This window comes from Pinus tabuliformis, chromosome 2_1, assembly GCF_031772625.1.
Source record: "Pinus tabuliformis cultivar Carrire ecotype Pingquan chromosome 2_1, CPIR1, whole genome shotgun sequence".
NCBI lineage: Eukaryota > Viridiplantae > Streptophyta > Pinopsida > Pinales > Pinaceae > Pinus > Pinus tabuliformis.
The window spans coordinates 820680732-820695421 of NC_142299.1; positions in this window are offsets into that span (position 1 = coordinate 820680732).

A 14690-nucleotide genomic window follows, 5' to 3' on the forward strand; every position below is an offset into this window, starting at 1 on the left:
TTGGTCTCTGATATAAATGTCATGTATATCATTCAATGTAAAGGTCATATCAAGACTCATGATGTAATAGTTTGTCTCTGTCTATTGCAGTCATTTGACGAATCCCTTGTGGTCATATGATGTAATTTGTACCCCCACTATGCATGGGAAGGATGATGTAATATTTCAGTCATGTATAAACAATTGGTATATGGTATATCCCCACTTGGTTGGGTGGATGAGTCAATATTGGTATATCCCCACTTGGCTGGGTGATGGATGTTTGTATGAGTCTTTAGTGATAGGAAGGTCATTTATGATGTATAGAGTCATGTTCTTCTTGTAGAACATCTTTTTGTAAACCTTGCAGCAGAGCAGAGATTTCAGCATGTACTCAGAGGGAGCATGGACAGATTGGTACACCTTGGCATATACAAAGGGGGAGCTCAATCAGAGATTTCAGCAGGTACTCAAGGGGAGTATGGACAGCAGAATGTATATCAAGGAAGAGAATATCTTGGTCCGCCCTTTGCCCTTGATGTCAAAGGGGGAGAGTGACTTGGTATGGTTGTTGCCATCAAGTCCAAAGGGGGAGATTGTTGGCATTATGATGCATGTGTTGTACTTGATGGCAACCCACTTGTAGCAAAACAACTCACTTATATATAACTAGATGAATCTATAGAAGAGATATCAGATGTGACAGAATACATGGGATGCAGGGCAGCTCAAAGGAATCAGTTCAGATGTAATGTACAATGACAACTCATTAAGATGACAGTTCTTAGTATGGCAAGTTAGCTTTGCCATCAAGTCCAAAGGGGGAGATTGTTGGCATTATGTGTTAGAAAATTATATATTACGGAGCAATGGAACACATAAAATATTGCAAAGATATAAACACAAAAAACGCATAAGACAAGAGAGACACAGTTATACATGGTTCACCCAGTTTGGGCTACGTCCACCCCGAATAGCCCGTCCTTCCTTTCTATTATCCAGCAAAATGAAGAGACACAACCTACAATAGATCCGCTGTAATATCCTCTGTTTTCTCTCACAGTCTCGCCTCTCTGTTTCTCGCTCAGAGAATACACATCTATTTCACAGCCTCAAATACAATGCCCTCATACAAAGAGAGGGGGTTGCCTTCTAGGGCAAAAAACCCTAAACTAAACATAAGTTCTACCGTCAGATCATCCGCCTAATGAACGACCCAGATTGACTAGAAATTACTATACTTTTACAAGGCAATTTTACATCTATTTTTTGGCTTCGGGGGCACTGCCCCAGAGCCCCCGCCGGGGGACCGCTAGCCCCTGGACCCCCCAGCAGGGGGGATCGACCCCCCCAGACCCTCGCGGGGAGGACAAGTCCCCTCCGCGTGGAGGGGTGTACAAACTTCCTGGGGTATACATCCGGCTGAAACAAATACCTTTGAACAATCATGCTCCACACACAACAATCTCCCACTTGGAGAATGATTGTAGTAACTCCACCGCTGCTTCATTTGCTGGACAACGACTCCTCTTTGGACCTGGTTGTTTCTCATCTTCATCGTCATCCTTGAAGGCCAATTAAAACTGAGCATATTCTCAGTTTCTCCTTGGTTACAACTTTTGTTAGCATATCTGCAGGATTCTGGCTAGTGTGTATCTTTTCCAACTTCAACTCTCCATCTTCCAACACTGATCGTATGAAATGGTACTTGAGCTGTATGTGTTTAGTCTTGGAATGAAATGCTGAGTTCTTTGCAAGATGAATGGCACTTTGGCTATCACTGTATAGTGTGCCCATATCATGCTCCTTACCCAATTCACCCATAAACCTTTGTAACCAAATCATTTCTTTACTAGCCTTTGTAGCAGCAACATACTCTGCTTCTGTTGTTGAAAGTGCAACAACACTTTGGATTTTTGAAACCCAACTGACAGTTGTTCCACCAACAGTAAATACATATCCTGTAGTGCTCCTCCTGTTATCTTTATCACCTGCCATATCTGCATCAACATATCCCTGTAGAGAAATGTTTGAACCACCAAAGCATAATGCTTGACTTGTGGTACCTTTCAAATATCTGAGAATCCATTTCACTGCCATCCAATGTTCCTTTCTTGGATTGTTCGTGTACCTGCTTACAACTCCCACTGCATGTGCAATATCAGGCCTTGTGCAGACCATTGCATACATTAAGCTTCCAACTGCTGATGCATATGGAACTTTAGACATATAATCCATGTCTTCTTGGGTCTTTGGGCACATTTCCTTACTAAGTTTGAAATGGCTAGAAAAAGGTGTACTAACTGGTTTTGCATTGTGCATATTAAATCTTTTCAACACCTTTTGTATGTACTCATTCTGAGACAATGTTAATTTGTGATTTTTCCTGTCTCTAGTTATTCTCATACCAAGGATTTGTTTTGCAGCTCCCAAATCCTTCATTTCATATGAATTTGCTAATTTTCTTTTGAGCACATTTATTTCCTACATGTTAGACCCTGCAACCAGCATGTCATCTACATACAATAACAATATAATATAGCTACCATCATTTTGCTTTTTCAGATAAACATAATGATCAGAGTGACATCTAGTATAACCTTGTTCAGACATAAACTTGTCAAATTTTAGATACCACTGCCTTGGAGCCTGTTTTAAGCCATACAAGCTCTTCTTCAACCTGCACACTAGTTTCTCCTTCCCTTTTACCTCATATCCTTGGGGTTGTTGCATATATATCTTTTCCTCCAAATCCCCATGGAGAAAGGTTGTCTTTACATCTAACTGCTCAAGATGCAAATCTTCAGTTGCTACTAGACTTAGAATAGTTCCGATTGAAGTCATTTTAACAACAGGAGAAAATATTTCATCAAAATCAATACCTTTCTTCTGTGCAAACCCCTTCACCACAAGTCTAGCTTTGTACCTCTGTTTTCCTCCATCTTCTTCCTTCAGCCTGTAAACCCATTTATTCTACAATGTAGTTTTACCTGCAGGAAACCTGACTAAGTCTCAAGTCTGGTTATGCATTAAGGAGTCCATCTCTTCTTCCATGGCTACCTCCCACTTCTTCCCACTTTCAACCTGCATTGCTTCTTCATAACATTCGGGTTCACCAGAATCAGTCAACAATAAATAATATAATGAAGGAGAGTATCGTTCAGGGGGTCTACTTATCCTGGTAGATCTTCTAACACCACTTTCAGGTGTTTGGGGTGCCTGTTGCTGTTGTGGTGGTTGTTGTTGTTGTGGTTGTTGATTATTATTATTTTCAGGCACCTTTACTTTTTCAGTGATTTCATCAAGAACTGCGTATTCCTTGTTTTCTTTTTCCTGTTTCTTTTCCTGCAACTGATTCTTATACAAGACCTTTTCATTGAATATTACATCTCTGCTCCTAATGATTTTGTGATTTTCGTAATCATATAAGTGATAACCAAAATCATTAACACCATATCCAATAAAGGTACATTTCTTTGACTTTGCCTCAAGCTTTGCTCTATTTTCTTTATCAATATGGACAAAGGCCTCACAACCAAAAGGCTTTAAAAAGGAGTAGTTTACCTTTTTACCTGTCCATGCTTCCTCTAGAACACCACCATCCAAGGAACTTGAAGGCCCTCTGTTTATTAGATAAACAGTAGTATCTACAGCATCTGCCGAAAACTGTAAAGGCAATCCTGCATGCAATCTCATGCACCTTGCACGCTCCATGATTGTTCTGTTCATCCTTTCTGACACACCATTTTCTTGTGGTGTTCTTGGAACTGTCTTCTCTCTGTAAATTCCATGCTCTAAACAGTACCTATCAAACTCTTTGTTGCAATATTCACCTCCATTGTCTGATCTGAGACACTTCAATTTCTTTCCTGTCTCAATCTCAACCAAAGCTTTCCATTTCTTGAAAGTATCAAATACATCAAATTATTCTTAATACAATAAATCCAAGTTTTTCAAGTTGCATCATCAACGAAAGTAACATAATAACGAGAGCCACCGAGAGATGATACCTGAGCAGGTCCCCATACATCTGTATGCACAAGCTCTAATTTTTCACTCTTCTTTTCTTTCCCAACTCTGAGAAATCTGACTCTCTTCTATTTTCCATAAATGCAATTCTCACAGAAGTCCAAATCAACATTCTTCAAACCCGGCAACAAATTCCTTGAGTGAAGAATCTTCATCCCCTTTTCACTCATGTGTCTGAGCCTATGATGCCATAATGCTGCATCTGCTCCTTTGGAAGTTAAAGCATTAATAGAGTTAGAAATACCATTGCATAAATACAATGTACCAACCTTTTCGCCTTTTGCTATTACTAGGGCTCCTTTGGTGACCTTCCAAGGTTTATCTGTGAAAGTTGTCACACAACCTTCACCACCTAACTGCCCTGTTGAAATCAGATTTTTCTTCAGATCTGGAACATGCCTTACCTCCTTTAGTAGCCATTGGTTTCCATTTTGTTGTTTTACAAGAACCTTACCCATTCCAACAATTTTACAGGGCTTATCATCACCCAAACGAACTTGTCCAAAATCTCCTTGAACATAGTCATGAAAGTATTTCTTATCACGTGTGGCATGGAATGAGGCCCTTGAATCTATCACCCAGGAATCAGTAATATTTTCGAAAGAAAGAATCAAAGCATCTTGTAACACCTCACCTGTCACATTTTCTTCATGATTGTTTTCTTGTTGTGCATCTCCTTCTTTTCCCTTCCGAGATCTACAGTCTTTCTTTAGGTGTCCTTTCTTTCCGCATTTCCAGCACACTATCCCCGATCTGGACTTGGATCTGCCTTTCCTTGATTTACTGCGATATCCTGAGCTCTTCCCTCTTTCCATTTTTCTTCCCCTAGACTCTGCGCTCAAAGCATTACCCGATGTCTCAACAGAGCTTTTCTGTCACATTTCCTCGCTAAGGATAGCACCGATAACATCATCAAACTTTAAAGTACTAGATCCAAAGACAGAGTTACTAATGGCCATTACTAAACCATTCCAACTTTCTGGTAATGAGCACAAGAATAACAGAGCTCTAACTTCATCTTCAAAGTTTACCCCTACAGAACTTAACTGACTTGTAACTGTATTAAAATCATTTAAATGATCTGCAACAGATCCACCTTCCGACATCTTCATATTAAATAACCGTTTCATAAGAAATACCTTGTTTGAGGCCGAGGGTTTTTCATATAGTTTCGACAACGCCTGAATCAAACCCTCTGTCATTGTTTCCTTCGAAATGTTGAAGGCGACTGACGCAACGAGGCACAACCGTATTGTTTCGAGTGCCTTTCTATCGAGAAGGTTCCATTCTTCATCTGTCATAACCGTCGACTTCTTTGTTTTTCCACTCAATGGTAGGTATAGATCTTTCTGATACATATAATATTCCATTTGCATCTTCCATAACGAGAAGTTTTGGCCGTTAAATTTCTCGACCCTAAACTTACCATCTTCCACCATTGCTCCCACTCGAACGAGGAACCCTTCTTTCCTGCGAGTTTATTAGCCAAATAGACCTTCGGCTCTGATACCAGTTGTTAGAAAATTATATATTATGGAGCAATGGAACACATAAAATATTGCAGAAATATAAACACAAAAAACGCATAAGACAAGACAGACACAGATATACGTGGTTCACCTAGTTTGGGCTACGTCCACCCCGAACAACCAGTCCTTCCTTTCTATTATCTAGCAAAATGAAGAGACACAACCTACAACAGATCCGTTGTAATATCCTCTGTTTTCTCTCACAGTCTCACCTCTCTGTTTCTCGCTCAGAGAATACACATCTATTTTACAGCCTCAAATACAATGCCCTCATACAAAGAGAGGGGGTTGCCTTCTAGGGCAAAAAACCCTAAACTAAACATAAGTTATACCGTCAGATCATCCGCCTAATGAATGGCCCTGATTGACTAGAAATTACTATACTTTTACAAGGCAATTTTACATCTATTTTTTGGCTTCGGGGGCGCTGCCCCCGAGCCCCCGTAGGGGGACCGCTGGCCCCCGGACCCCCCAACCAGGGGGGATCAGCCCCCCCCCCGGACCCCCGCGGGGGGGACAAGTCCCCCCCGCGTGGAGGGGTGTACAAACTTCTTGGGGTATACATCCAGCTGAAACAAATACCTCTAAACAATCATGCTCCACGCACAACATTATGCTACAGGTGTTATCCTTGATGGCAACTTACTAAGATGACAGATCACAGTTCAGGCTCACAGAATGAAGAAAAAGAGATATACGCAGGTTCCCCTTGATAAAGCCGCGTATACATGTGTGTTAACTAACCGAAAGATGTGTATACATATACATGCACTTTCATGCAAGGGAAGGCGTGTACATTGGGTTTTGGTCCATGGTATTTGGACCATGGTATTGTGATCCATGGTATTGGTCCAACGTATCTTGTCCAACGTGTTGACCCCAGGTATTTGGTCCAAGGTATTGGTTCTAAGTGGTTTTGGACCATGGTATTGAGTAAGGCCTAAGACTATAAAAGGAGGAGAATATCATTAGGCAAATACACTCAGAAAGTCTTGAATATCTGATGAAGTATGAGATCCAATATGCAGGTTATGGGTTCATGATGCTTTGCTTGATCTGAGCTAAGGAGGAATCTCAGCGGTTGATGGAGAACAAGATCTAAGGATAGATCGGGATCAAATGGTTTGGAATGAATCATCTCTATATGGTTTGATCATGCTTGTTCTAGATCTGTATACTGATGCATGTAATGTTCTGATCTGGGTATAACTTAAGTTTGAAATAGCTGCAAATCATGAATGAATATTTACAGATGTATACGCTGGTTGACTATGTTAAAAGCGTGTACATACGCAGGTTAGATACATCTAAGTAGCGTATACCATATGAATTATGATGTTTGAAGTTACAGGTGGTTCTGGTTGTTGATGAGTTCTGGTGACTGTTTACTGGTGTCAATATTCTGCATATTCAGATTGGTTGATTGTGTTTAGCTTCAGTGTTGATGGATGAAATCTAACAATGGATCAGGATCATAATGACCTATATTTATGTGATTTGATGGACTAAGATCTGGTTGCTAACACACGTATTATCCTTGTATATGTAATGATCTTGGTATGTCTGAAGTCAGGAAGTGCAGCGAAGTTATAAGTAAGTAATGGTTGACATATACGCTGGTTCACTTAGGTGAAGTTGTGTATACATGCTGGTTTGGATCTTCCAAGTAACGTATGCACTCTGATGCATGATCTCTGATGATGCAGTTGGTTTTGAATATTGTTGCAGAGTTCTGTGTTCTGCTCTGTGTTCTGGTGATTGCAGTTTGTTGATAGGGTTTCAGTGATTCTGTATTGGGTGATTTAGAGATTGATGATGCTAGTGTTGATTGATTGTGTGCTTCAATGATTTTGATGGGTCCAGTATGAAAATTGGATGAAACGTGGCCTTCAGATTATGGTGTTGTGCTTCAGGAGTATCCAGTCTGAAAATTTATGAAACGTGGTACCTGGAGGAAGAAAGAGAAGGTTGTAGCCTTCTGTAGGTCGACACCTACGTACTAGTACATCAGCTAGTACAAGAGCTAAGGGGTGGTAGCTCCCTTCCAGTAGTAGCTGGAAAACGAATGAAGGTTGGAGCATTCAGTAGGCCTACACCTACGTACTAGTAAAAGGATCGGCTAGTACAAGAGCTAAGGGGATTGCAGCTCCCTTCCAGGAGAAGCTGGAGAATGACAGAAGGTTGTATCCTTCTACAGGTAGAAGCCTGTGTATTGGTATAAGACTGCACCAGTACAGAAATATTATAAAAAGAAGTTTCTTATTAAAAGAAGATAGAAACGACTTGCAGCAGATGGTTTTCACCCACATTGGGTTTCCACCTTACATCATGGTGTTCATGTGTGCTTCTTGCGTGTGATGATCTGTTTTGTTTTACTGCATCTGTTTACTGTTCATATGGTTAATAAAAGTTCTAATGCACTAACTAAAGATCAACATTTAATGGATTAACTGAATCATAAGTTTACTGGATATACGCTAGTTGCATTAGACACAGTTGCGTGTACACACAGGTTCCCTTCACTAAAGTAGCGTATATGAATCTGAGTATGGAAATGAAAAAGTGTTTGATTTGATAATACTGATTCACTCCCCCCTCTCAGTATTATTTCCAACATATTTTTATAGTATTCCTTAGGAGGCACATGTTATATCTCAAAATTTCTCTAATGTGAAGACCCTTGTTAGAAGCTCTCTTTGCATCACCATCAACAATGAATCCTCGGTGGAAGACATCAATTTTTGGGTTCCTATCGCTATAGGCATCCCCTTCACCAAGTTCAATCTCTTACATTGATCCAGATTTTTCATTTTAATAAAAAGTTCTTTATGTGTTTCTTCTCTATCAAAGTTTTAGATTCCCATATCTTATGCGTCCCAAGATCCAGATCATACACAATAGTAGGTTGTTGCAGAACAACTCCCTTCTCCAAGATTTGAGCATTGACAAGGACGCTTCCCTCCTGGTCTATTAGAACTTGCATGGAGGAGCTAAAGGACAAACCCCTTCTCAATGATCTTTCGAGGCACTAAACCAAGCAAGAAATCCAACTTCTAGGGTTAATGGCACCTCCCAAAAGAAATATTTCAAAGAAGAAACGTAGACGGGAATCCCGAATTCGGCTCCCAAAGCCCTATCATGCCTTTCCTTCATCATTGAGCATTCAGAGGAAATTCCATCTGTAAAGGTAAGTGAAGAAACTTCTGTTATGTATGCATATAAATTTACTAAAAATGCAATTATCTATCGCTTTAATGGGTTTTGGCCCTCAACTCTAGCTCTAACAGACTGGTTGAATAAGACTTGGACCACAGATTACTCTCTCCTGCTTTGTTCTAACGGATACTTTGTTGTATACTTCAATAACCTGGAGGATCGTTTAAATACCCTCAGTCAAAGGCCCAGGCTTTGGGGGCGTTCAGGCCTCTCTTTAGAACCTCGGTTTCCCACCTTTAACCCTCTAACCATGGAGGGAATGAAGAATCTCATTTGAGTAAGGCTGCCCAACTTGCTAATCCCCCTTTGCAACCCACAATCTCTGGAGGAGATCAGTTTAGCCCTAGGACGCTTCATCAAAATAGACACAAAAAGATTCCAAAAAGGCTTCTACTCCTTTGCAAGAATTTGTGTAAAGATAGATCTTAATGATGGTCTTCCAAATAAAATAAATATAGATTAACTTATTGAGCCTCTTATCTAGCCTTTGGACTATGAGAACACTACATTTCGTTGCGAGTATCGCCAAGAGGTTGGGCATTTTTATCATAATTTCCCCTCTCTCCCATCCTCAAGGCTTCTTAAAAAGAAACAAAAAATGTTGGCATGCCCCTCAAGTGGCCAAGAAAAGTCGTTTTCCTTCAGAGTCTCCAAAAGCACAACCATTAGTGACCAATCAGTTATACCTGAAGGCACCCTCTTCAGGAACATAGGTCTAAGAGCCTCCCGTTGTCGCTCAACATCTATCAGAAGATCTTGATCGTAAGCACTCCTAGCAATCTACCAAACAATCTCGGCCTTCGTCAAAGTTGGAAAGACAACAAGCCACTTCTTCCTCTCCAAAGGCAAAACCATCAAATACTGAATTATCCTTAAAGCCATGCCATGGAGGAAAAAGAGGCCTCATGAGTCCGACAATTCAGCTAGTGATAAAGAAGAAACTACCATTGCAGCTAGAAAATTTTAAGAACCCCCCCTAAATTTATAAATATAATAAATGGGCGAATCTCCATGGTATATAGGAAAAATGGAAGGCGATTTTATCAATAATATAATATGTGTATATAATTTTTTTGGCAAATCTCTCACCAGACATGGCGAATATTTTACTTAATTATAAAATCTTGGTATTACCATGGGTTATCATAAACCTGGAGCTTAAAAATTACTATTAATAATTTATAAAAATTAATAAAATTAATAGTTGATTTTTATTTTATTTTTTATTTTAACCAAACTAAAATGTTTTACATAAATTAAATTACAACATCCAATTTTACTCTTGATCCCATGGGTTATCATAAACTTGGAGCTTAAAAATTACTATTAGTAATTTATAAAAATTAATAAAATTAATAGTTGATTTTTATTTTATTTTTTATTTTAACCAAACTAAAATGTTTAACATAAATTAAATTACAACATCCAATTTTACTCTTGATCCACCCTGAGAGGGATCAAATATTTTTCACTCTATGCTAGTTTGCATATCACTATATTTGATACCTCTCGGGGGTTAGTAGATCCAAAGTAAAGATGGATCTATGCTAGTTTAATTCCCCATTTAAATAGGCCACATTCTAGGTGAATACCATGGGTCAATACCATGTTCCATTTTGGTGAATACCATGGGTCAATACCATATGCCATTTTTATTTTTACTAATATTAGGGTTAATAATTTTTTTTGCATGGTATTAATAACAATCTAGTTCATGGTATTTGTCCCATAGTATTTTGCCCATAGGTTTCACCTAAATATAACACATTTTTTGCATTTTTTGAGTGTTCGTAAATATAAGGTGACTTATGGAGTAAATATAAAAAAATGTTTTATTTGTTTACCATACCTCTCGTTTATTTATATTTTTATTAATTTACCATACCTCTTTTACAAACATGGTATTTGGCCCATGGGATTCACTTAAATAAAACCTCTTGAGCGTTCATAAATAGAACGAGGGTTATAGAGTAAATATAAAAAGAGGTTTTATTTATTTACCATACGTCTAGTTTATTTATATTTTTATTTATTTACCATACCTTTTGAGTAAGTATAAAAAGACGTTTTATTTATTTACCATAGCTCCACTTTACTTATATTTTTATTTGTTTACACCCTTGCATGTATATAAGGTGACTTATGGAGTAAATATAAAAAATGTTTTATTTATTTACCATACTTCTCATTTATTTATATTTTTATTAACTTACCATACCTCTTTTATAAATATGGTATTTGGCCCATGGGATTCACTTAAATAAAACCTATTCTTGAAAATGGGTGAATGGAATGTTGTAACTCCTAATTTCAAGGGATAAATTTAACTTTTTTACCCTCTCCCTTAAAATAAGGTGGGCTATTTGAGGTGATTTGTAAAAATGTACTATGATACAAAATATTCGCCCACTAAAAATTTAAAACCCCTTAATTTCGCCAAAGGGCGAACATTCGCCCCTAAAATTTTCTATGCAGGTCCCCAACAAACAATATGGCCATGGTGGTTAGCACATCAACATCTCCCAACTCCTCAGGCTGGATAGATGTCCGGAAGAAAAAAGGAAAAATGAATGTTTATATCCACTTAGTGATCACAACTTTGCCTATATCAATCAACCAGTTTCTCAGTTTTTTGTATCAGGATGCTCTTAGGAAGAGCTTCACCCTATATTTTAGTTAATTATTAATAGAAAATTACTTGCTTACGAAAACAAAAATTCATAATGTCCATAATTTATATTGAAATATTTTACTTAACATGTTCATTGAAATATTTTATTTATGACGACATTGAATTTTTTTATTAATATTTTTTAAATGCCACGTATTACTTTTATGGTCAAAATTATATGAATAATCTATTGCTTCTTTATTATTCTTGTATGCAAGTAATTATTTTTTTTACTTTCAATTACTTCTTCTTTTTTACATTAAAATATTTTATTATGATCAACATTAAAAATTAAAATTAAAAAGTATAAAATTGATACATTTTTCTTACACTCAAAAGTGAAAATATAAGATTTATTTACTTTTAATTACTTTATCCCTCTTTAAAGTTGGTTTAAAATTATGTTATTTTACATGAACATCCAAATGTTTTATTTATGGGTGAGGCTCCACATCTCCTTCAAATTGGTTGTAACATGGACAACTAACAGACCGAGCATAGTGAGAGTGAGATTATTGATGTTTTATAATGTTTATAATTAAAATTAACTAAATATGTATGTTCATTTTTGTTTTTTTTATTATAGTGGATATTGTTTTTTTTATTTAGAGATATTTTATTTTAATTTTAAAATGGACACACATCAGCTTGAGGTTTACCATGAAAAGATTACATGTCTCTCGCATACTGACCAGGGATGTAGAATGCTAGACAATCAATAAAGTGAATGCAATGGGAGTGAGATTAAGTAATGTTTTATAGTGTTTTTAATTAAAACTCACCAAATATATATATTCATTTTTATTTTTAATTATAGCCGACATTGTTTTTTATTTAGAAAATATTTTATTTTTATTTTAAATGGGGCATGTGCCAACTTAAGGTTGAACATGGAAAGAATTACACATCTCCTTCATACTGGGTTGTAGAATGCGTCTCTCAATGCAATAAAATAGTATATATAATCTTTTAACTTATTATTATTAAATATAAAATTATCTTATTTCCAAATGGGGGTGGTTGACAAAGTGGCAAATGAGCTCCGATGGGGGGGTACCTGCCACCCCACCGACTCGACATGTCATTAAATAGGGGCTTGGCATGGCTTGCACCTCCTAGCATGAGGTGTGTGAAGGTCACTTCACCATTTCATGGAGAGGTGTACTCTAGATTGTTCTCATATTTGGTATGGGTTGAGCAACATGAATATGAATTATGAGTGTGTAATTTCTCTAGTGTGGGTGGGATTTTCCTTCCCCCTCTGGTGTTGGGAAAGGGGGCATCGTTATGTTGGTTAGACAAAACTTTGAATTAGGTTGTGGGAATCTTTGGTTCTGAATTGGAATGTAAAAAGTGGCTCAAATTTTGGGGTCTATAGTGGTTGTAGCTCCTTGATTTTTCATATGGATTTGGGAGATGATAATTGGGTTGGAGGTAGAGAAGTTGGCGTAACATAAATTTTTCGAGTTGTTGCCTTAGACTAGGAGTAGAATTGTGATTGTGTATTTCAAGCTTGATATTGTTGAGTTTCCTGGTCTTGGCATCAATTCATGGTCTTCAATGATAAATTTCTTGTTTCCTCCATAATATAACATTTTCCTTTGTTTCTACTTGTCTCTGGTATGGTGATGTGCTCTCTATAAAGTTTGTGTTGTAGTTTGTTGTAGAGTTGTAGTTCCTAAGTTGGAAGGCTTGGGTGTTTGGAGAGAGGGCTCGTACTTCCGGTTTTTTTTTTCCCTCTGCATAAGAAATTGGGGAATTCGCCCTCTAGTGTTTGGTCTAGGTTGCAATATTGGGTTGGAGTTTGTAATTTTCAACCGTTGTTTGGGAAATTGGGATGTGGTTGTATGGTCAAGTGCTCAAAAATTTGCTCAAAATTAAAAGTTGTCGGATCGGTGTGGAACCTGAACGACTGCGTAGTGCTCGTCATCCTAAATTTGGTGCAACTAGTTTCGCGCGAAACGAGTTGTGTATGCTACCAGAAACATGTTCTGTTCGTTTTCTAAACAAGCGAATTTAAAAAAAATGTAGACAACCCAGTCAACAATCTGTACTACTGACGTGGCACTAACTGGGCATGCTTACATGGGAGGGTGACTATGCAAGTGACCGTTTGACCTCCGACGAATGGTGTGGTGCCAAGTGGCACGATGTTATTGATTCTGATTTGGGTGTTTTTGATTGGTAGGTTGGTGGCCAACCATAGGCTACCACGTGGCAGCTCGAGGGCCACTAGAAATTGAGTTAAGATCTAAGCAGCAGCGGTGGGGGTCGAACCTGCAACCTCCAAACTCCAATTCCAAGTCGTTGCCAACATGCCATACATTAGATCTTAGTATATATAGTGTTCGACACATATTTAAAATTTAATATGCGTCATTCGGAGGAAGGGGCCAGCCCTTGGCCATATGGCCGCCCATAGGACTGCGTGGAGTAGAATGGAGGCCCAGATGGCGGGGGCGGGCCGTTGGCCTTAGCCCCAGGCACATGCCCCCCGACATATCCAATTTTTTTGGATTTAAGGCCTTATATGACATTTAATCCGTCAGACAATTTCACTCGGAATTAGGCGAAATCAGCGCTTGGTTAGCGAATTGGAGGCGAATTTGTAGGATGGTGCCGGATTTTGGGGAAATTGAGGTGCGATTAGCATAAAGACTTGGGGAAGCCATAACTTCTTCAGTTTTTTACCAAATCAAGAGCATAAAGAGGCTATACAAGCATTTTTGAGGATTCTAGAGCCATTGGAACAAGTTTCAAAGCTATCTGAGCATTGTAAACTGATGTATTCACACTTTTGAGCATAATAGAGTGGGCCAATCCATTGGAAGCTGGACCAAGGAGATGTAGCCCAGGCGGGGTGAACTCCTTCATCATGTGATGTTGTGATACTGTTTTGATGATGTTCATATCTATTATATGTTGTTGTTCAATCATTTGTTTATGTTAATTTGTACATGAAATTTACATAAAAACATTCAAAAAACATGTTAAAACTTGCAATTAACGTCATGAATCCTTAAGCACTTTTACATATTCTGAAGAGGAATTTAGCACAACAAAACTAATTTTCTCATTCAGATCAAGTTTGGTATTAGAGATCTTGGTTTTCTTTGTGCATGGATGATTTAACTATTTGCAAATGAATGTGATGCTTACAAGGTTGAAGCTCAAGAGAGGAGAAGGGAAGTTGGTTGAAGGTCTTGAAGTTGGGTCAAGGAGAAGGAGTGCAAGATTTCCACAATCTCCACCACCAATTCTACCTC